Genomic DNA, 26,363 nt, shown 5'->3' with positions numbered 1-26,363 from the left:
AATACCTATGAATATTTTTAATTATAGTTTATAATTTAAAATTAAAGGCAAAAAATATAATTATTAAAATTTGACAAGAGGCAACCTTGTAAAATCCTTGCAGATTCTAAAACTCTATAAATGATGTATAAAATAATATTCACATACTTGATACTAACAATCTAAAACATGTAAAAAGGTAATCTTTAAATTAAAATTTAGAGAACAAGAAGTTTAACTATGTAAGGAAATGTTTTATTTAAATCTTTGGCAAGAAAAGTATTTTTTTATACAAAATTAATAGGTAAGATATAATGCAGGTTGAGTATTTTTCATCCTGTTCTCAAATTTTTATATTATATCAATTCTCATACCAATTTTTTATAAGTATTTCAAATTTATCCCTATCCTCATCCCATAAATATTTAATGGGAATAAATAATTCTCATACTCGTAACATTTTAAAAAATAAAAATAAAAATTTATTTTTAATTTATTTTTATTTTTATCTTACATATTTATATAATATTTTTATAAATATATTTTCATATATATTTTAAATAAAAATACATTAATTCTTATTAATCTAAAATAATAATTTATATTATTTAATTAAAATCTATTTACTAAATATATATGTAAGATATGAGTACAAATATGAAGTAGGTGCTATATTACCCATCTCTATCTCTATACCTTATAAAAATTTAAAATTATACCCATCTCCATCTCAATCCCGTTAATGTAATATCCATCTTCATCTCATTTAGATAAAAAAATCATGTTCCTCATTGAATATGAAAAAAAAATTAAAATATCATCAATTTTATGAAAAATTTTCACAATTTAAAATGATTAAAAATCCAAAAAAGTATAATATTGATGGGAGATAGAAGTGATAACTATTTAGGTTAGATTAGATTTGATTTAAATATTTTTAGATAATACATAATTTACGTATTTTCAAAATTCAATCTGAATTCGAATCAATATTTAGATTCAATTTGAATTAAATTCAATTCGATACATCAATTTTTTATTTTTATATTATCTTAATATAAATTTTAATATATTTAAATAAAACTAATTATAAAATAATTATTTTTATTTATAAAAAATTAAAATATATAAAATTTAATAAAAAATATATAATTTAATTATGATATTTTCAATTTTTTTAACCTAAAATCTTATACAAACATAATAAAAAAATTAATATCTTAACTTAAATCAAACTAAATAAATAAAATCAATTCAAAATAAACAAAATACTATCATTTCAAATCAATTTTTTTATTTTCTTCATTTTTTTTCACCGTTCCCGCAAAAAACAAAAGAAAATCCTCTCGCCTCTCCCACTAAAGGGGCGCATAGGATGGTGGGACTTTCCAGGAGATAGGACACGTCACGCTTGACCTTTCTTCAGTCTTTTGCTAACTTCACAGCTCTCTTTTGTTGACTGTGACGTCGTACTATCCAATATCCATTTTTACGTGGAACGCAGTGGTCAAACCTAGCTATGCTTGCCTAAGCCTTCGGTGACTTTTCACTGCTTCTAGCGTTCCTGATGGGGTGTCACTGTAAACAAAGATAGTGGTGGTCCTTTCTGTGTGTTGTTACCGGGTCCCACTACCACACTCACAATCCCACCCGCTTTGGAAAGGGGTGACGTGCCGACCACACGACGCAAGTGGCACATGATGCCCACTAATCCCCATATCACTTCCCCACTTCCGACTGTTTGCGTTATTGGGAAAAAAAATAGTGATCTCATTTTCTCGCACGTTATTGGCCCGTGTATGAACGTATCCATAAAGTACAAATACAGATGAGAGGAGCAAGAAAGCGAGATTTTTAAGAGAGGGCACTTTATCGATTTAAAAAAATTAATAATAGATTTAATTAATTTTTATTTAATAAATAGTTAAATCGATCAAAAATTTTTAAATAATTAATTATAATTAAATTAATTAAAATTAATTTAATTGATTTAATTATATAATTAAAATTTTTTATTATTTTTTTATTATAAACAATTATTTTATTATAAATTCAATAAAACTCATATTCAAGTATCTTTTAAATTAAAATTAATTTAGTTTAATTGATTCAATTATATAATTAAAATTTTTTATTATTTTTTTATTATAAATAATTGTTTAGTTATAAATTCAATAAAACTCAAATTCAAGTATCTTTTAAACTAAATCATTAAAAAATTAATAATTTTAATAATATTTTATAAAAGAATAAAAATATTTATCTCAATTTTTTTTTATTTGTTAAAAAATTAATTAATTCAATCAATTTGATTATTTATTTAAAAAATTGATTAAATTAATTAATTTAATTAATTTAAAAAAATTTATTATAACCAAAATTAAATAAACTGAATTAAATCAACCAAATTCATTTAATTTTAATCAATTTAGTCATTTCAAATAGATTTTTGCTCACTTCTAAAGATTTTGTCTGCCCTCGTGAAGATACAACTCAACGTTTTCTCTATTTTTTCTGTTTGTAAATATACGTAGTAGTAAAAAGCATTTTATGATAAAACATGGTTTCGATTCGCACGGAGGAGAGTTGCTTCTTCATATATATATATATATATATATATATATATATATATATATATATATATCGGGGGTTGGGTGGAGTAGGATTTATAAGAAACATGATTTTAAGTTATGGACACTATCTTAACAAGGTGTATGTTTTAAAGGTAATATCGATTTGGATTGATTATTTTGACATGCATAATATTATAAATTGTTTAAATTTTATTTAAATTTAAATCAAATTTTTGTTGAAATTTAATTGATTGAAATTGATTTTTATTGGTTCAATTCAATTATTCAAAATTTAAAAATTAAATTTTTATTATTTTAATATATTTTTAATATATTTAAATAAATTTAATATAAAATAATTATTTTTGTATAATAAAAATCTAAAATATATATAAATTAAAAAATATATATAATATGGTTTGATTTGAATATATATTTTTTTACTTCTTGATTCAAAATTTGATTTAAATCTAATAAAAATGTTCAAATACTAATTGAATTTAATAAAAATCGATAAGAACATAAATAAATACTATAAATTTGAATTAATTTTGAATTTTTTAATTTTTTAATATGTTTAAGACAAATCATGCTTTTTAAAAATTTCTTTTAAAGTTGATATATTACTTCCCCAAATACAAAGTTGATATATTACAATTAGATGTAATTTATAATATATATTTTTATACAAAGGAAGTTGTTACTTGAAAATAAAAAAAGTGAGTACATTTGTTATAATTTAAATTTTAAATCTATTGAATATAATTTCTTAAAAATAATTCTATGAATCAATTGAATTAATCTATAAATTCAAGTTTTTATTTTTTTCATAATTGAAATGAAATTTTATGAGTTAGAAAGAAGTTACTTCTCATTTCATAATTCAAATTCAATAGATTTTACATGTTTACCTTTACTAAAATATTAAGTTAAAATCACTATTATTACAAAAACTTAACTATATGTATAAACGAAATGATAATAAAAAATTACATAAGGGAAAGGTGGAATAGAGTATAGTTTTTTGGTTTATGCATGTGTGATAGTGCTTCTTTCATAAAGTGTGTTTGGGCTTAAATGTATCATGGTTTAGGTTAGGTTGGGGATACCTTTAAATGGTAACTTCGAGTTTTTTTTGGGGACACTTAGGCATGTCCATTTAAGCTTGGTAACATTAAATGATTATTAAAAATTAAATTATTATTAAATTATTTTATTTAAATATTTTAATAAAAATAATAAAAATAAATTTTAACGATAAAATAATATTTCTAATTGAATTGAATCAATTCTAAAAATGAAAAATCATATATAAGGCTTCGATATGGAGAAAATTAAAAAAATTGTTTAGTTACCCTCCAGTGGCAACAGGGGGTACAACATGGTAAGAATGCTCCCATCATGTTGCACCTTTATCACCCTGAAAGATGATTAACATAGTTAGCCCTCAAAATAAAAAGGCTAGATTCTACCACATCTTTGATGCGTTAAAATCCAAACAGGACATTATAAGTTGGTTTTGGCTCTTAACTATCAATAAGCCATTCCAACTTGAACCCTCTCTTATTGATGATGGTATTTTATAATCCAAAAGGTCAAATCATCTTTTCATTAGAAAAAGTGACTTAATAGAATAATAAGGATATTTTAGTTATTTAGGTTGAGCTGACATGGCAAGCTAAGCTTACTTGACAAATTGACCTGATTTCTTAGAGCTTACCTCATCAATGCTAGCATAACATATCACTAATCCCCAAGTATAAATACCTCTTCTTTCACTCTAGGTGAAGAGGCCACTCTTTTTTTCTCAGCTCATATTTTTCAATTTGCTCTCTTACCTCTTCTTCTCTTCTTTACTTTACTTACTTGAGTGTCGAAACACAAACATCAAGATAACATTGGCCTTTGTTTCTAATCATATTTGTGATTTCAAGTTCTTGCCCTCTAGTCTGAATTTGGCACAAACATTTTGGCACAATAGGTAGGGGCTTTTCTTTGCTAAGTTCAAAATGATACCAAGAAAAAAACTAGTAGAAGATAGAGGTCATCCCATGGTAATAGAAACCTTTAATGCCTAGCTTAGCCAGAAACTATAGTGGTTGAGTTGGCTATAACCAAGGCAGTAAAGATCCAAGGTTTGGTCGACTTGAGAAAGGAGAAAAAAAAAAAGAAATCAACCAAATTAGCTGTGATCGAATTGTGGCCAACCTAGGATGGAAAAAAAGAAAGATCAACCACTCTTACCCATGGCTTTTGAAGGTCCATTGTTGAATTCTAATCCAAGGTTTGGCCAACCTAATTAAAGAGAAAGAAAAAGATCATTTGCTTTTAGCCTTGAGTTTCAAATGCCTGTAGTTGGAACCTATAATGGTATTTCTAATCCTTTTAATCAATTGGATTTATTTCGTGTTAATATGATGATACAAGGAGTAATATTATGTAATAAGATTCAATATTGAAGCTACAACAGTGAATAAGCTCTACTATGACAAATTTGAAGCTATAAGAGTGATGAGCTTTGTAAAAAAGCCCAACTTGACAAATTAGCTTCATAAAGGCTTAGCTCGATAAAAGACTTTAGCTCAACAAATTATCTTCATAAGGGCCCAGCTTGGTAAAAGAACTCATCTCGATAAACTACCTTCATAAAAGCTCAACTCGACAAAAGAGCTCAGCTTGAATAATTACCTTCATAAAGACTTAGCTCAATAAAAGAGCCCATATCAACAAATTGTTTTCATAAAGGCTTAGCTTTGCAAAACTGCTTCTCTCAATAAATTACCTTCAGAAAATCTCATCTCAACAAAATTGCCTTCATAAAAACTCTATTGGCCTTGAGTTTATCCTTATTTTGAAATGACAAAAATATTAAGCTAAACAAGTTTAATCAAGATTTTAAAAAAGATTTATTTAGAACATGATCTTTAGTTTTACTATTCTTATACTAAATAAATAATATATTTTTCAAAGTGATATTTGATTTGAAAAATATCTTGAAAAAATGTTTCAGAAGCTTGGTCTTAATGTTTATATTAAAAACACAAATTTTCAAGATCGACAGTTATTTGCAAAATGTTTTTCAATGTTTGACAAACATTTCTTTACATTTTTGTATTTCTAAAACCAAAACTATCTTTAAAAATTATATAATCGGGCTTAAATGAAAGTTCATTTGTTATGTTTGAAGTGAACTTATTCATTGTAGACTCAATGCAATTTTTATAATATTGGTTGGATTAACTTAAGAAAGATGCTTTGCAACAACAAGGTTTTCCAACATTGATTTTGTTTTATTTTTCTATATTTATTTATAAAGTTTTAATATTTGAATTATACATGGTTAAAAATAGTTTTGAGTCTACATTCTAATTGATCAAGCAAAATCAAAATCCAAAATTTTCAAGAAAAGATTTTAAATTTTTAGTAGAGATTATACAGGTTGTTTAACAACTATACAATGGGTAAATTTGGAAATTTACTATAATTTGTATACATTGAATCATATGCTTAATTTTATATGTATAGAAACCCTTTGAAGTCTAGTTTCTAAATATTTAAATGGATCTTGATTTGGAGTTGTATAACTCAAAATATGATCAAATTACTAAGTAAAGTGTAAAATATGGTTTAATTTAAAGTAATTTATTGCATTATTCATCCACTCCGAATTGAAAATTAGCATGACTTGATCAAATCCTTATCAAAACGGATCGATTCCCTAGCCTACAATGGCCAAAAATTGAAAGAAATTCATGACCTAATTGATCCCCTAACAAATCGAATTGATCTTCTCACCCGAACAGCCTCAAATGATTAGTTTTTCAAAGAAATAGTGGCTCTTTTCTCCACCTAGTCTTCTCCAACATCTCTAAGCTCATTTATTTATAAACTTGGCGTTCAAACACATTTGTTAAGCAACAGAATAAGCACAAAAAGCCTTATTTTCATTTTATCAAGAATTAAGAGCATTCAAAATATTATCTTTAATTCTTTCGGTTCTTGTATCCAAATTATATTTATTCTTCATTTGTCATTCTTTGTACCTAAACCTAGCAAACACTTACATATGAGAGGTTTCATTCAGTTTGTAAAATCTCTTGTTATTCAAAGGGGATTAGTAAGCAAGAAGTGGGGTATCTTATTGAGAACTTTGTAGTAAAGACTGGGTAAAATCTTACAAAATGGTAGAGGTTGCTATCTTGACCTTAAAAGATATGGATTGTAATTCTTAAGAGAAATTTTCAAATAGCATAATGTGCTTGGTTAGGATAGCTAAGGTAGAGGACATAGGTGCCTTTAGAGAAAGACTGAACCTTTATAAATTATTGTGTTTTATTTCTCTATCCATACTTCTTTTATTTTCATTATTGTTTATTTGTGCTTTAATTTCATATAGTTCTTATATTTTCAATTCCTTATTTTACATTTATTTGAAGATAATCCAATTCACCTCATTATAGATTGTTATCTACACTTGAAGTAACAATTGGTATTAGAGCTTGGACTTTATTTTTTGTAATTCTAACAATCGTGGAATCATACTATGGTTCAAGTTTTTGACACAACAATTGGAGAAAGAAATCCATCATAAATCCTCCTATGGTCAATAGTTCAAACTACACTTAGTGAAAAGTAAAAATAAAAGTCTTTATCATGGCTAGAGATATAGGGCATGTGGAATCATCATCAAAGGGGTTAATGTTTCTTAAAATAATTTAGAATGTGATGAAAATCAAATAAAGCTCTTACAAGTCAATGCAATTGGCAAAGGTATGCTTTACAATGTATTTGATTCCAATAATTTCAAGTTGATTGCAAAATGCTTAAATGCTATAAAAATATGGTAAAAACTTGAAGACATGTATAGAGAAACAATAATGGAAAAAGAGATTGATAAAAGGTTTTATAAAAGCCAATCGTCAAACCAAAACAAACCATTTTTCATGGCACTTGATGATTTTGAGGTAACATCTTCCCAAAATCAACTCAATCTTAGGAATATACATTTGATGAATTACAAGATGCACCTAGTTAGTTATTTGTGAAATTTGAGTCTTAAGATTGAGATACAAGAAAATGGTTTCAAAGTTAAATGTTGAAAATGAATTTTTGGTGAAAACGAAGGATAAGTTGGAAAAACATGATAAAATATTGAAAATGAAATTTGAAACTTTACAAAAAAGGAATTAAATTTTGAAAAAAGAAAATTTGATTTGAAAAGGAAACTTGATGAATTGATAAATGAAAAACCAAGAGTTTTATATCCCTCACATGTTAAAATGACTAAATATAATTTTTATGATTTTCATGGTCATATTATATTTATTTGTCTTATTAGAAGAAATGTTCCATATAGACTTAGACAAGTACGAATTCCTAAGGAAATAAGAGATATTATAACTAACCTTTAAGGATCTAAAGCAATTTGCATACCAAAATGCAAATGATAAATGTTTCTTCTATGTGCGCTAGACTAAGGAACTACAATTTGCTTTCAAAAATTGAATACTCTAAACATACAATGAAGATGGGTAACCTTTAAACCTAATCTTTATTTGAACTGAATCTAAATTTGATAGCCTATTCTTTTTTAATTATATGTGCTTTATATGTTACCTAACATTTCTAGAAACTAAGTGATATATTTTGATTATGCCACTTTGATTTGATATGATATATGTTGCATAATCTAGATAAATGTGAGCTTAAATTGAGTGTGTATTTATTTATGCTCTTAAGTGCATGATTTTAATATAAATATATCTTCTTGCTTATTGAAATTGTTTTTATGCTTATTTGCTTGAGATATATTTAGTTTTCATTTTGAGGAGCATATGTGGATAAATAATTATTGCTCTACATGGTTGATATCAATGTTGTATGTTTTATATGTTTGGTGTGATTAATTGTGTGCTTAATTATTTTTATATTTATGCATAAACTTAGGAGAAGCATATAAAGCTTAATGATTTTTGAGATTTCAAGTTTTACTTTGAAAATCATTTTTACTAAAGTCAAGTTTTTTAATGTAAAATTTTGTTTTAACAAGTTTTTAAGTGCAAACGAATTTGAATATATAGAGTTCAATGATTTAAGCTTGCTTAAACAAAAAAAAACTTAATTAACTTGTAATAGTTTTTATGTTCGATTGATTAACTTTTATTGGTTTTGATGTTCGATATGTTAAGTGTAAGTTTTAAAAGATTTTAGAGTTTAAAAGATCAAATCTTACTTTTAAGCATATATAGGCACAAAAATCATTTGGAAAATTACAAATTTTGTTATAAAACTTTTCTAAATAGTTTAAAGAACTTAATATACATTTTTAACATATTTGTCCACTTTAATAGCCTTTTTTAAAGAAATATTGGGTTTAAGAGTTTACTTTTTGATTTCCTTATTTCTAAGGCCAAATGACCACCTAAACAAATTTGTTTTTCATTTTAAACTTGTTGCATTAGTTCAAGATGGTTAAAAATGAGATTAGCAAAATTTGAGATTTTTAAGGTCTTTTTCATACAAAAAAGAGTTTTATGGTGTCAAAAATAAAAATTGTGGACATATTATTTTGTTTGAAATAAAGAATTTTGCTTAAATAAGTTTGCTACATATATGATTTTGATGGTCTTAATGCATTTTGTATGGTATATATTGATGTTTGAAGAGTGTAAGGCCTAAAAGAGCTTTTTTGAGAAATTTATTCATATTGCAATTGTTTTGTGACTTAAATAAATTTTCTTATATGTAAAAAATATTTACAAAATTTGGTCCAAATTTTTTTGAATGAAAGTCATCAAGGTTTAATGTTTCAAGGGTATTTATGAAACTATTCATTGCATAATATGGTTTGGACCATTGAAAAATTGAAACATATGCATTTGTTGAGTATTTATGCTATTATCATAGAAGGATTGATGTTTTGCACACTACTCGAAAAATTTTGTTTTATTGCCATCATTGTGTTATTTGATGATTAATTTGATACATGGCCTATAACTTAAGTTAAGATTGAGTGATTTGTTTTGATTGGATGTATCTCCCTTACAATATACAACTTGTATTTAATAGACAAATTTTATTTTGCTTATAACTTGGAATATGAAATTCATTTTTCAACAATTAATATAAATTTTATGATTTGGTATTTTGGATGCTACTAATGAGTATCTTTGTTGTCATCAAATTTTTTCCAAGTCCATACAAGGAAAATTTTGGAAGTGTATGAATGGGCTTACATTTTGGAATTCTAAGTGAGCAAAAACATGTCATTTCATCAATCAAGCCCAAGTACTTTGAAGATTTGTTCAAAACATTTGAAAAAGAGAATCCAAAGCCAAATGAACACAACAACAAAGTTTGATAAGGATAGAGGTAAATATGTTGAATCTAAATTTAATAGGTTTATGATTGGTTCATTGCTTTATCTTATTATAGATAGACTGTAGAAAATGTTTAGTATATGTTTTGACATATGTTTGTTTTAATTTGTGCTTAAAAGATATATATACTTTGATTGCTTTGAATACTTTTCATTAAAAATTATGTGCAAGAATATTATATTATCCTTGGATTGATTAAATACACCTTGATTGATATTCGTGCTTAGTTCTTGAATGCCTTAATGAGGCTAATGATTTTTAGTGTATCAATATTTGCTTAAGATAAAATCTTTGAGCATGGCTATGAGTTGAATATATTGATTTCTTGAATTCTAATTGATTTGACTTGTAGATTATGAACTTACAATTGAGATCATTAAGATAGCATTTACCACATTATTTCTAAATGTTTGTATCTTTTTGGTAAATTGCTATAGATGATTTGAAATATTTTTGCATACGCTTTTATGATTTTGATTGAAATATATGTTTGAATTGTGTTTAAATACTAGAATATGTTGGGATTGAGTACAATACTATACATTAAAATAACTTGAAATATATTTGATTGATGTACATCATGTATTGAATTTTGGGCAATCATGCTTTTATAATTCCTTTGATATAGCATATGTGTTCTTAATGTTTGCAAAATCATGCTTGTGTAATCTTTGTTATAATATGATGAAAGAACATTATTGCTCATTAGTCCTCATGTTTATGTATTTGGATAGGATATGCTTATGAAAGATTGCTTTTATCATTTTAGATTTATTGATTAAATCTTTCATAAGCTTGAAATATGTTTGCTCATTGAAAATTGTCGGACAACATTGCTAATAAATTCATTAACTTTCATGGATCTTTATGTTTATTATGAAAAATGTACCTATCCTTAATATAGCTTATATCTTTCATGCAAAAATTGTGTGCCTTAAATTGAACATTTTTTTTCTTTTGAAGTAGGGAGAGAATTGATTGGACATTTCTGTAAGCGCGTAAACCATTCAAGTAATAATGAGATTAAAAAGTCTAGATGTCAATCCCATGCGGATTAGTTAAAGAAATTCTTAGCCTAAGTATTGGTTATCAACCACACCTTATCTAAACTAGGCTCAATCACGAGTTGAACATGAAACTAGGTTAACTATGAAAATAAAATCAAACAAAACACTGAACATGAGTATAGTGAGATCCAAACTTGCAATATGTAAAATAAGCAAAATAAAATACTCAACAAAAACAATAATTAAAATGGATTGAAATGACATTAATATGAATTAAAATGTATATCTAATCTAAGAATTGAAAATAACAAATGCAATGATCAACAAAAATAGTAGCTAAAAGAATGAACCAAAATAACTAATTTCAACCGAATGTAACTATAACTAACTTTTAACTTCCATCAAAAGACATTTCAGAAACTACTCAAGAATTGATCCATACAAACTGAAAATTGTAAAAGAAGTAGCTTAACTAAGACTAAAACAAAAATGAAGCGAGTTTAAAGGCATAAAAATGCAAGATTTGAGTGAAATATGCAAAACCAAATGCAAAGTGCGAAGCTTGAAAATCGCTAGATCAACAAGAAAACTAATTCTAAATTGCATCAAATTGAATGAACATAAGTTGTAGTTTGCAAGAATAGTAAATGAACTGAGAGAGTAACTAAATTAAAGTGCAAGTGATAGAAAGGAATTGTAAGATTTAACCAAAAACTTGAAAACCAAATGTGCAAATTAAAACTAGTAACTATCCATTCTGGATTTGAAATTTAGATCTAGAACTCTATAAAATGAATGAACTTGAACTGAGATAACACAAACTAAATCAACAAGTTTACAACGTGAATCAACAAAGAAATCACATCAAACAAAAAAATTCTAGCTTATTGAACTGTAATTCCAACCAAATGTAGAAGCATGAAAAACAAAGTAGCTATAAAGAAAATCATCCAAACAACAGGAAAACATATGAATTTAAATGTAATCAAATGAGAATTAACAAGTAAACACATGAATTAAAGAGTGTACATATAAGAGCTGCAAACCAAATGCCAAGAAGGAGAGAAGTCTCTTGATATGCTGTCACTCATTCAAAGATTTAATTCCAGCACTGGTTTTAGCCATAACTTTGAAGCTAGATCTAGAATTGTGCAGATGGAATTTGAATGAGGTTTTCTCCAGATTTAAAGATCTGTGAGTTACAAATCCAAGGAAAAAAATTGGCTTAAAACAAGCTAGATTTGAATGAGAATCGATCAAAACATTGCAAAGAGGTCAAAACTGAAAATCACCAAATAGATTTGATGAACACTTGAATTTAATTGAAATTAAACCCAAAAGCTTAAAGATCTAAAACTTTTATTGGATATATCATAGAGTGCATTGAAAATTAAAGCAAGAAAGTTAAATTTACATGGAAAGTAAAAGAAATTTTCCTTCAAAATGGCCTTGTTTGGAAAAAAAGAAAAAAAATGCAAACTTTTAAAACTAAAAATCTAAAAGTCTATCTATAGCTCCCTTTAGCCTAACCACTCTTTTCTATTTATAGGTAAATGAAAGATGCTTTAGCCCTTAAAATTTTAGTAAAAATATCTAAATAATTGCCAATCTTCTAGATCTTTCTTCCTTTTTTCCTTCATGCCTTTACTTGAACAAACATACTTCAAATTTAAAACTAAAATAAGTTAAAAAATGGAAAGTAAAAACATGAAACTAAAACAACACAAGCAGTTAACAAAAGAAAGTAGTAAAACTTAATAGATGGGCTCAAACCGTTGCTATCATGGGAATATAAGTAGCAAAGTTTGGCCCTCTTCCAAACTTATTTGGTGCAGTTTAACTCATCAACCTTTCATCTAAACTTAGATATTAGATATAAAAATGAAAGACGTTAGGTTTGAGATAAAATGCAAAGGAAAAATCTATGGAAAAAAACAATAAAACAATGGTCAATTTGCAACTACTCTATGCAGGTTGAACATAGTAGGAAAAAATGGCATGATTTTTCCCTTCGTTCTCCCCTTTATCTCCCCCTTTTGATGCATATCTTTGAATTGAAAATGATCATACTCTATTGTCAAAGACAGTAGCTAACTCTTTTAAAAATGAAAAAGCATGCATCACAACAACACATGCATTAAGGTATCAATTTTATGGAGGATTAGTCATGGTTTCAATAGCTGATTTTGTCTTCTTCAAGCATAGTTGGCCAGCTATTTATTTTTCTTTGAAATACTGAAAATGTGGTAGCCTCAATGTCTTAAAAGTTAACCAATATACAGCCAACTCAACAAAAAGTAGTAGCAAGTGAGGCAGCACAAGATAGCTTGCATGTGATTCAATTTAAAGGTGTTAGTTACAACTAAATAAACTAGCAACTGTTGTATCTACCTCATGCACCCATATTACATGTTTTATCCAAAATTTTCAACGTACATAAGTGGATTAAAGTCAACAAACAACCAACCATTTTTTTGGAAAAGTCAGTAGCTTTTAAATTGGGGAAAAATGTGCATCATTTTGGTAAAAAATGGATCAAAAGCTACCTACTGCCAATTGGTTTTCTTTATCATTTTATGCCACCATTTCAATTTTTTTTCTTAACTCGACCAAATAGCAACAGCTGGTATCCACTTTAAACTTGACTAGGTAGCTTCATGATTGGCAATTCTCTTTACCATGCAGTCCATGCAAGTCATGTCTAATATCTTCATTTCATGCACCATATATTGTTTTTTTGTAACTCATGTTTTGGTTTCTTCCACGTTGCACATAAAATTAATGTAGCTCATGAACTTGAATTCGCAACTTCTTATGGCTCATAACATGATTTGAATTAGTTGCCTACATATGAGATAATTAAATAGAATTAGCTAGAAATTTATTTAAATTGTTAGGAATCAAGCAAAAATTTATCAAATAATAAAATTAATCTAATAAGTCCTATAATAATTCTGTAAAAAAATAGAATTATCACACCCCCAAACTTGAACTTTTGCTTGTCCTCAAGCGAAATAAAAATCATGCTAGAGTCAAATTCAACTTCTTAAAGATCAATCTATAATGATTTCCACAAAAATATCGATTATATCTTAAAGGAAATCATAAACAATGGCTAACACAAGCTTTATTGAAAAGTAAGTTTCTACTAATTGAAGTTCCATTATGTGTGCAATGTCCATCACACTTCATCACATGAAATTCGATTGTGATTATGCAACTGAGAAATCAAGCAATGCATCATTAAAGAATAAACATATTTTATAAGTTTTCCTTTTCATCTCTTTTCACTGATATAGAAATGCACACAACCAAGGATCATTAGAACTTTACTAACCTTGTAATGTTAAGCTAGGGTAAAGGTGGGATGAAAGGCAATTTAGGCTTATTTAACTTAATCATGCTTTACTAAGGCTAGGATCATCTTGATTTTCAATGAATTAGAGCTTTTCAAGAAAAGTAATGCCTTCAAACTTGAATTTTTCACATTCTTAATTTTTTTGTATTTTTGTATTTTTTCACACTTCTTTCTCTTTTTTTCTTACCCTTTTTTTTTTGTAAACTTCACCTTCTTCCTAAATGTACATAGCTCCCTAATATAATATACATGATCCACATACACATAGGTATGGACAAAAGATAGGAAATATAAAAACAAAGGTTGGTTTTATTAAAGTCAATGTGAAACAAAAAAAAATATATAATGAAAAGCTGAAAAAGGGTGACCATGGATATTCATATAAAGGTTGGCTTGAAAGGCTCAATCGATCCATAGATAGCCTAAGTCATCTCTCTAGTTAAATGTAGTCTAGGATTTTGCTTTAATAGACGATCAAACAAATTCTAAAATATGAGCATAACTTTAGTGATGAAAGCAAAAAATTTCACGATCACATAATCATTCACCAAATGACATGTAAATCAATTATCAAAACAATTACAAACAAATTAAATCTAACAATCAAGTAATCATAAAATCAAGAATTCAACTCATGTTTTGCATAACATTTACTCTTTTCCTAAGGCTATAATTAAAGTCAATCATGGGATCATAGAAAATCAACCAATAAAAGCATACTACTAACTCATAGCAAAGCAAATTAAGCACAATTTTCAAGAAAATTTTGAAAATTTGAAAAAACTTTTAGCAAAATTTTCTCCACCCAAATTTAAAGTGCACATTATCTTCAATGTGTAGGCAATATTGAAATTAAGTGCAAAAGGCGAACAAAACTCCCTTCACTGCTTGTTTATGTCCATTTTAATACCTCTAAGATCGACAATCTTTATTGTTACCTACAAACCAAGAAACGTAAACTAAACATAAATCACTATCGAAAACACACTTATAAATATATAAGAAATAACATAAGAAATTAAACATTTGGGTTGCCACCTAAGAAGCGCTGATTTATAGTCAACAGCTTAACTTTCATCAGGGTTAAGCAATCACCCCACTTTTGGTTCCAGCATCCATTCATTTAATAATTTTTCTTGTCACCACATCTTCAATAATAGGCTTAGAATTTTGGTGTTGGACAAATAATTTTGCCCTTTCATTCGGCTAGATCTTATACATTTTGCCCACTAAATTAGGAATAATGATCACTGGACTTAATTTTAGAGTGAAAGCTACCATCATGGATGGAACAATCTAAAGAAGTGTAGAGAATGAGATGTCTAAGGTGTCAAGTTGAGGGTCAGAAGCTGGAGGAGCCTCTACACTATTAAAGAACTCTTTGACTATATACTCAACCTCTTCATTTAAGAATTCTTTAATTGCATCATCATCTAGCTGTTTATTATTATTAACCACTTGAATATTTTTCAAGAACTCCCCAAACTGGTTATTAACCTTTTTACTAGGCACCTTAAGACATGTGGTTAAGGGTGTATCTAGATTTTCCTTTAAGCACCCTTCATCAACATACTTATCCACCACATTCATTTATGACAAATTAGGCATTTGTTTTTGAAAGTGCTACGAAAATGAAATGGGTGTTCTAAAGGGCCCAAATATGTTTTCATTAATAGAACAAATACTATCTCTTTTTTGAATTTTTGATTCCTAAACTAGTCCATTATCATGACTCTGGTCTCTCTCCCAAACTTAAGTCTTATTTAAAGACTCTAAAGAACATGGCTCTACAAAATCACCACAAAACATTTTATCATTATAAACTTAAGAACATGACACAACTCCTAATCCTACCTTTTATCATCTTGATCTCTACTCCAATTTGTAGTTTCCTCTAAAGGTTTTATAGGTTGAGACATTTTTTGTTCAAGCTCCTTATAATACTCCTCACCTACTCTTAAAGGTAAAGACTCAGAATCACTAGGTGAGGTATCTTGAGGATAGGCACTAAAGGTGTTATAAATTTGACCTATATGAATCTTTAGATTCCTGATGGAAGTTTCTTGTTCTTGAAAAAGAGTTTCTTGCATTTGAAGCATAGCAAACTATTGTGATGCAATTATGTTAAGCATCTCTTCCAAGGATTGCATTCGTTCTTGAAGAGGAAGCAATTGTAGTGATGGAAATTATTGTGGTGTGAAAAAGTAATTTGGTGTTATTGGGTAGGATAGATATTATAGATCTTGAGGATATTGAGGAGACAAATTGTAAGATGGAGAATACTGTAGTGATTGGGATACTACAATGAAAGATATTAAGGTGGGAAAATTTTTATTGGGTAAATCGAGGATACATAGGTATAGAATTGAATGATTGCTTTTAACTCATGTCCCATGAGGGACTCAAATGATTTTCCTACACTAGATTGTAAGTGTTTAGACATAATTTAAATTGTTAACTATCTTGGTAACCCATAAGTTGAATAAGTTCAATGGTAAATAGACATCTATTAGTAAAGTGATCTCTACCACAACTTTCATAACATGGAAATGGGCTCAAGGATGGATGGATGGACAAGAATAGGTTCATAATGAGCTCTGTTACCATCTATTTTATTAGCTAGAGTTGTTATTTGAGAGGTTAAGCTTTAATGGGATTAGATTCACACTCATTAGTAGCATTCTTAGACACTAAATTTTCATATGACCACTGGTTTTGAATTTTGACTCAAATGGGGAAGTGAAATCTCTAAAGGTATTATGCCTTAAATACTTGGCTATAGTGTTTTGAAATCCATCAACATGAAATAAGGTATAATCACTCTAAAACCTAAGCTTAGAAGGACCTATTAGGTTATTCCAGTTCATTGAAGAGAAACTAAAAGTACAAAAGCTAAGAAAAGAAATGATCTAAACTACACCTGGGTATGCTTGGTATTAATATTGGCATTAAACTACGTCTATAATCCTTGGCAACGGTGCCAAAAACTTGTTGTGTACACTAGAAGTATATGGGTTGTACAAGTAATAAAATGGAAGTATTATCTCCAAGTATTGTCTCTTGAGGGTTGTGATGTTATCTAAAGCTAACTATTAAAATTGGGCATCCTAAATATATTCAAATCTAACAAAAATTAAAGAGTTTGAAAATTTAAATAAACATTAAATTTAAATTACAAATAATTAAATTGCATGAAAATTTAGATTGCATAAATGTAAAGAGCATGAAAAATAAACAGTATAAAAAGTAAATAAGGGCATGAAAATAATGACTTGAAATTGTATTACAAGAAAAGTAAATTGCATAAATTTAAATAACATAGAAATTTAGATTGCAACTAATTTAAATAACATAGAAAATTAAAATGCTTGAAACATAAATTGCACATGAAATTTAAATTGCAAGAAAATTAAAGAGCAAACAAGTAAAGGTGAACTTAATCTTTATTAAAAAAGACATGAACAGAAAACTTATGTATGTACAAAAGCTAAACATCATGAAATTTAAACCAATTGAACTTGAAAATTAAATGAAAATTTAATTGAGCACTAGAACTTATAAAGCATTGAATTAAAATAACCAAAAGTAGCAACCACAAAGGAACTTAAGAGCATAGAATTTTAGATCACATGGAACATCAAAATAGAATTAAAATACAGCAGCTACACATGGTGAAAATAAATGCAAACAAAAATACTACATAAAAGCACGAATAAACATACTTCAAATTTAAAACTGAAATAAGTTACAAAACAAAAAGTAAAAACATGAAACTAAAAACACAAGCAGCTAACAAAACTAAGAAATGAAGCTCCATAGAGAGGCTTAAACTGTTACTGCCATGAGAAGATAAGTAGCATGGTTTAGCCCTCTTCCAAACTTATTTGGATCGGTTTAACTTATCAAACTTCCATCTAAACTTAGATATTGATATAGAAATGAAAGAAGTCAGGTTTGTGACAAAATGCATAGGACAAATCTATAGAGAAAACAACAAAACAATGGTAAATTTGCTTCTACTTTACGTGGGCCTAACATAAAAGGAAAAAATGGTGTAATTCTTCTCTTTATTCTCCTGTCTATCTCCTTTTTTTAATGCATATCTTTAAATTGAAAATTATCAAACTCCATTGTCAAAGATAGCAAGCTAACTCTTATGAAAAAGGAAAAGCATGCATCTCGATAATAGATGCATTAAGGCATCAATTTTGTGGAGGATTAGTCATAGTTTCAATAGCTGATTTTTGTTTTCTTCATGCATGATTGGCCTGCTATTTATTGTTGTTTGGAATATTGAAAATGTGGTAGCCTTAAGGTTTTTAAAGTCAACCAATATGCAGCCAACTTAATAACAAAGCAGTAGCAAGTGAGATAGCACATGACAGCTTGTATATGATTAAATTTAGAGTTGTTAGTTGCAACTAAATAAGCTAGCAGCTACTTTCTCTTCCTCATGCACCCACATTCCACATTTTTGGCATTTTTTTTCAACTTACATAAGTGGATTAAAGTCAGCAAACAACCAACCATTTTTTTGGAAAAGTCAACAGCTTCAAATTAAGAAGAAATATGCATCATTTTGGAAAAAAATGGATACAATAGCTAGTTACTGCCAACTGGTTTTCTTTATCATTTAATGCTAGCATTTCAATTCTTTTTTTTCCTTACTTGACCAAATAGTAGTAGCTGGTATACACTTTAAACTTGACTAGTAGCTTCATGGTCGAAAATTCTCTTCACCATGCAATCCTTACAAGTCAAATCCAATATCTTCATTTCATGCACCACACATTGTTTTCTTATAGCTCTAGTTTTGGTTTCCTCCATGTTGCCCATAAAATTAATATAGCTCATGAACTTGAATTGGGAACTTCTTGTGGCTTTCTAATGGCTCATTACATAACTTAAATTAATTACCTACATATGAGACAATTAAATAGAATTACATGGAAATTTGTTTAAATTGTTAAGAATCAAGTAAAAATTTATCAAGTAAGTAATAAAATTAATCCAATAAGTCCTATAATAATTCTATAAAAATATACAATTATCAAATGTGCTCAAGTTTCGTATGTTTGTTTACGACTCTTCTCTTCACTAATGTAGATAAACACATAACCAAAGATCATTTAGGACTTTCATAAGTTTGTAATATAAGGCTAAAGTCAAGGTATGATAAAAGACATTTTAGGCTTAAGTACTTTAGTAAAGCATTACTTTGTCTAGGATCATTCAATGTTGAGCACTTAAGGGAAAGAATGGTAAAGCTTATCTAAAAAATCACCCCCAAACTTTTATTTTGCCCACTTTATTTCTTTTTTTCCTTTCTTTGCTTTTCACCACTTTATTGTTTTTGTTCATTTACTTTTCTTTTTTTTCTTTTGGAAGCTAGCTTGATTTTTTTTTCTTTTCCATTTTTTTCATTCCTTTTCTAAGCTCCACCCTTCCTCTTTAATAATGCATAGCTCAAAATGATACATGAATGTGCTAATGCACATAGAGTAAATGACCAAAAGATAGAAAATATACAAATTGAGGCTTTAGCTTGTAATGTGGTTACATATCAAAGAAAGGTATCATTAGGCTCAAATGGGGTAACTATGGAAAAATTATATCAAGGTTAGCTTGAAAATGCTCAAACAATCCAAAGATGGCCTATATCATTTCCCTAATCATGTGTCCTCTAGGATTTTACTTTGAAAGATGATTAAAACAAATTCTAGACCATGAAACACACCTTCAAAGACCCATGAAAAAAAATATTTCATGCTCATATAATCAATCACTAGATAAAAAATACAATTCAATGATCAAAGTATCAACTTTAAAATGAAAACTCATAATCAAAAAGTCATTATACCTAAGCATGATCTTATATTTCACACAATATTTAGTCTTTTTCTAAAGCTGTATTCATTCTCAATCTTTACCTATCATTGACTTCATGAAAAACTAATCAAAGAAAGCATACTAATGATTCAAGCTACAACAAGCCAAGCTCAACTTCAAAGCAAAAATCAGGAAACATTCAAAAATATTTGCAAAAATTTTGAGTAATTTTCCCAAACACCCAAACTTAAAAAACACGTTGTCCTTAATGTGTAAGCAAAAAGAAATAAAACATAAGAGAGGAATAAGCAAACTCCCTTATCATAATAAAGGCATGATAGCCGAATCTCCTATGAATGCTTGATTGAAACTAGTGCATCATTTCTTAAAACTTTTATTCATCCTATAAAACAAAGAAAACAACTACTCCAAGAAACTACATCAATATGTATAAAGAAAGGGTGACCAAATGAGCGAATGAACAAATGAACAAGAAAAAAATAAGCAACATAACCGAGTGAACAAATGAGAACATCAACAAAAAGGAATAGCATCTATATACAAACATGAACAAAAATAATCAACCTGTAAAGTAAAACTTGGGTTACCTCCCTTAAGGCACTTTATTTAAAGTTCAAAGTTCAACATTATGTGTCCATAATGATCACTCTACACTTAATTGCCAAATCCAACCATTTATTGACCTCTCTCTTAACCATTTCATCCAAAATAGGGTATAGTGGTAGATCATGTGGGCAAGTAGGAGTGGCCATGAAATTCTTATTTAAACCCTTAACTTCACACCTAGAATGACTAAGGTAAGCAAGTTTCGATTTTAACATTCAATCAATTAGCATGTCTTCAACATCAACCATATCATATCCTTCTTGTATCAAATCCACATCCTTCTTCCTAGAAAGATTATGATAAGCATTATTAAATTAAAATTTCTTAAAGACCTATAAATTAACTAACAGTGATATACCATTACTAACAACTAATCCATCACCCTCTTTCCTAGAAGAACTAAGATAAAAATGATTCAATTAAAATTTCTCAAATACCAGTGCATCTAGTTTTGAAGGTCTAATCATTTTAAGAAAAGTGTCGAAACAACCAAAGGCTCAATATTAGGACGTGGAGCAAATCGATAAGTAGAGACTATCGATATTTCATCATCATCATCATCATCACTTAAATCCATATCCTTTAATCCTCTACCTCACCAATGATAGAAGATTCTTTAATATGAGATATAGAGTGCTTTAGGTGAAAAATATCATCAACTAATATGCTAACTATCTCTACCTTCAAGAACTCATCAAAATCATCAAGGTATCTTAAAGCCTTGAAAACATTAAATTGAACCTCTTGATCTTAAACTCACATGTTCAATTCTCCTTTCTACACATGAATCAAAGCCCTAGTAGTGGCTAAAAAGGGTCTCCCTAGAATAATTAAGATCTCATGATCCACTTTCATATCTATAACCATAAAATCAACAAGCAAAATGAACTTATTTACCTTCACCAGGACATCTTGCATAATCCCTCGAGGATATTTCAATGATTTATAAGCTAGATGTAGAGTAACCGAGATGGGCTTTGCCTCTCCTATGCCTAATTTCTTGAAGATAAACCAAGGTATCAAGTTACTACTAGTGCCTAAGTTGTATAAAGCTCTATCGAAGGACATACTACCTATAGTGTAGAAAATGGTAAAACTACCATAATCTTTCAATTTTATAGATAGTCATTTGTAAATCAAATATGTGAACTCATTGGTAAGTGCAACTATGTCACAATCCTCTAATCTCCTTTCTCGAGAAATAATATCCTTCATGAGTTTAGCATAGGTGGACATCTATTTTAATGCATTTGTAATAGGGATGTTGATGTGCAACTTCTTATAAACACTTATAAAAATTTGGAGAATTGATTTTTCTCTTTCTATTTTTAAAAACTCTAAGGGAAAAAATGTAAAGCCTAGGTGGATCGACTCTGAGAGTAATAGGCCCAGATGAATAGGGTATTGCACTCTGTGTAGGTGTATAAGATAACTGGATAGGAACTACACTTTCATCCACCTTATTGCCTTTGTCTCACTTTCTGAACTAGATCTCTCGCATGCTTATCCTTACACTCATCAACTACTATATCATGAGAACTTACCAAGATCAGGTCACTAACTACTTGTTTCCCTCTCCTAAAGGTAATAGCATGGCATTGCTCTTTCCCTACCCTCTTAGGGTTGACATTTGTGTTATTGGGTAGAGTTCTCTAGGGTCAGGTACTAAAGAGTGTAGTTAATTGATCTATTTGGGTCTCTAGGTTCTTAATTGAATTAGTCTAGTTTATGAACATGGTGTTTAGAGACTGTATCAAAGAAGTCTAGGCTCTGAACATAGAACATAAGAGATCTTCTACTGAGGGTTTCTTTTTAAAAGGTCGCATAGGTAGATATAGAAATGCTATTGTTGTGGATGCTGCTACTATTGATATAGAGCATGTTGTTGGAAACCTAAGGGGTTTTATGGTTTAATATATTGGGGTTGCTACCTGAATAGGCTAAACTAATACAAGATTACTATGTTGCTGATTCCAAACAATGACTGGGTTATTCCTTCAAAGTGGGTTGTATGTGAAAGTATAGGGTTATTACGTTACCTAGGGTTCTGTTCTAAATAATGGATACTCTCTGGGTGACTAGGACAAGACTATCTCAGGTGACCTACCCCACATCCTTCACAACCAGCTATGAAACTATGGGTGAACTTGGACTGACTAGGACTCTACTAAAAAGATATAACCTTAAGATTTAGAGACTCTAAAGATCTGGCCAGAGACTCTACCTTAGCACACAAAGTTGTAAACTCACTAAGTTCGTACACCCTTGAAGCTTTTATAGGATGTTGTTTATCATTTGACCCTTAGCAATTATTAGTGGCCATATCTTTGATTAAATCATAAGTACCATTGGAGGTTTTACTCATTAAGGCACCTCTTGTTAAGCATCTAGGATAGTCTTAGTATTCAATATTAATCCATTATAGAAAATTTAAATCTCTAGCCATTTAGGTAATCTATAATGTGGACACCTCTTTAGAAGCTCCTTGTATCTATCCCATGCCTAATACAAGGTCTCCAAGTCATACTAAGAAAATGTTACAATCTCATTTCTAAACCTAATTGTCTTGGTCGTAGAAAAGAACTTAGCCATTAACTTTTACACTAAATCATCCTAAATGGTAATGGAATCTGGTGGCATCGAGGCTGACCAACTCTTAACTCTATCTTTAAGGGAAAAAGGAAATAACCTAAGTTTAATGGCATCCTCACAAACACTATTATGTTTAAATGTATCACATATCTCTAAAAATCCGAAAAATAAACATGTGTTCTCACTCGTATGACTACTAAATTGCACTTATTGCTATATCATCTGGATGATTGCATGTCTAATCTCAAAGTTATTGGTTTCTATGCATAACCTTCAATACTAGGTTGTAATGTATTAAGATCAAGCAAAACATAATCCCTAAGTGCTCTAGTGTCTTGCTTGGCTATGGTTGTTGTGGGATTGAGTTGTTTCTCATTTCTAAATCTTCTAAGCATAGTCTTAAGCTTAAGATCTAGAGGGATCAACTTTTGTCTCCTAGTTGAATGTATACATAGACCACAAGATCTCTAGACCTAATGAACAACTTTAAGAAAGAAGGCCTAAGTATGTACAACTAAGAGAAATGATCAACAAAGGCAAGTAGGCTATGTACACCCAAAATCGAATCAATCCTAATACTAGCCTAGTATATGTACGCTAAAGGTGAACCAATCTATAGAAGAATATGGTGAAAAATGATATTAACTTAAGACTCTTAACTCCAAATCCCCAACAATGGCGCCAAAGAATTGATTAGACAATTCTGCCAAGGTACAGGCCATTCAAGTAACAATAGAGATTAAAAAAATTTGGATGTTAATCCTACAAGGATTAGCTGATGAAATTCTTACCCTAAGTACCGATTATCAACCACACCATAACTAAAGTTGGCTTAATCATGGGATGAACATAAAACTAGGCTAACTATGAAAACAAAATCAAACAAAACACCAAACATGAGTATAGTGAGTTGCAAACTTGCAATAAATAAGTAAAATAAAATACTCAATAAAAATAGTAGTTAAAATGGATTGAAAGGACATTAACATGAATTAGAATGCATATCTAATCTAAGAATTGAAAATAACAAGTGCTATGATCAACAATAACAGTAGCCGAAGGAGTGAACCGAAACAACTAATTTTAACCAAATGAAACTAACTATAATTAACTTTTAACTTTCATCTAAAAGATCTTCTAGAAGCTATTCAAGAATTGATCCATACAAACTGAAAATTGTAAAAATAGTAATGTTATTAAGATTAAAACATAATTACAATGAGTTTAAAGGCATAAAAATATAAGGTTTGAGTGAAATATGCGAAACCAAATGTGAAGTGCAAAGCTGGAAAACCATATGATCAACAAGAAAACTAATTCTAAATTGCATCAAATTAAATGAACATAAGCTGTAATTTGCAAGAACAATAAATAATCTAAGAGAGTAACTTAATTAAGTTGCAAGTGATAAAAAGGAATTGCAAGATTTAACAAAAAACTTGAAAACCAAAAGTTAGACCTATAACTCTATAAAATGAATGACCTTGAACTAAGCTAAGATAAACTAAATCAACAAGTTTACAACATGAACCAACAAAGATGTTACATCAAACAAAGAAAACTCTAACTCATTTAATTACTTTTCCAACCAAATATAGAAACATTAAAAACAAAACAGTTGCAAAGAACAACATCCAAGCAGTAGGTAAAAATATGAATTTAAATGCAATCAAATGAGAATTAACAAGTAAACACATGATTGAAGAGTGTAAAGTGCAGGAGTTGAAAACCAAATGCCAAGAAGAGAAAAGTCCCTTGATATATTGTCACACATTCAAGGATTCAATTATGCCACTAGTTTTAACCGTAATTTTAAAGCTAGATCTAGAATTGTGTGGATGGAATTTGAATGAGATTTTCTTCAAATTTAAAGATTTATAAGTTAGGAATCCATGAAAAAAAAATTGGCTCAAAACAAGATATATTTGTGTGAGAATTGATCAAAACATAACAAAGAGGTCAAAATAAAAAATCACCAAACAAATTTGAAGAACACACCAAAACAAATATGGTAATTTGTGACAATTTTTCTAACTGACTCATTATATTTCATCACTTAAAGTATGTAAAAGGTAACGAATAATATATTTTGTCACACTTTTATATTATTTTGATATTTTATATGATGATACATAAAATCATCACATGATAACGTCACTAAAATCTTACCACCAAATTTTATAGCCAAATTCATTTGGTGAGAAATTTTTTGTGACTTTTCTTTTATTTTAGGTGATGTTATAATTTTATCATCAATTTAAAATTTTATCTGTGATGAATTTTTTCTAATAGATATTAGGTGATGTTGTTAATTTCGTCACAAATTGAATATTTTAGTTAACTATTAATGACATTGAAATTATGTCATGTCAATGTATGGTGTTATATGACGATAACATAAACGTCACAAACTTTTACCACCAAATTTTTTTGGTAGAAATTTTTTTGTGATGTTTTTTTAATTTAGGTGATATTATAATTTTGTCATTGATTTTAAATTTTATCTGTGATGAATTTTTTCTTATAGATTTTAGGTGAAATTATTAATTTTTATCATAAATTAAACACTTTATTTAACTATTAATGATATTGTAATTTCATCACATAAATTTATAGTGTTATATGACGATAACACAAATGTCACAAACTTTTACCACCAAATTTATTTGGTGAGAAATTTTTTTGTGACAATTTTTTTAATTTTCATTATAGGTGACGTTATAATTTTGTCACCAATTTAAAATTTTATTTGTGATGAATTGTTTTTTGTAAATTTTAGATGATGTTATTAATTTTTGTCACAAATTGAACATTTTAATTAAACTATTAATGGTATTGCAATTTGGTCACGTCAATGTATGATGTGATATGACGATAACATAAATGTAACAAACTTTTATCGCCAAATTTATTTAGTGAAAAAATTTTTTGTGACTTTTTTTATTTTAGGTGATGTTATAATTTTGTCATAAATTTAAAATTTTATCTATGGCAAATTTTTTTTAATAGATTTTAGGTG

The 26,363-nt window shown here is 28.4% G+C and overlaps 1 non-coding gene across 1 annotated transcript; it reads left to right on the top strand.

Annotated features, from left to right (window-relative positions):
• The first annotated feature begins 23,204 nt into the window (after positions 1-23,204).
• On the top strand, positions 23,205-23,311 carry LOC149519729 (small nucleolar RNA R71). Its single transcript, XR_016341156.1, has one exon. It is a non-coding gene; the product is annotated as a small nucleolar RNA R71 (small nucleolar RNA).
• Positions 23,312-26,363: the final 3,052 nt, after the last annotated feature.

The sequence above is a fragment of the Durio zibethinus genome, chromosome 3 (genome assembly GCF_047325235.1).
Source record: "Durio zibethinus cultivar Kanyao isolate XHJ-2024 chromosome 3, ASM4732523v1, whole genome shotgun sequence".
NCBI lineage: Eukaryota > Viridiplantae > Streptophyta > Magnoliopsida > Malvales > Malvaceae > Durio > Durio zibethinus.
The sequence above is the reverse complement of the archived record's forward strand: the minus strand, read 5'-3'. Positions and strand labels throughout refer to the sequence as shown.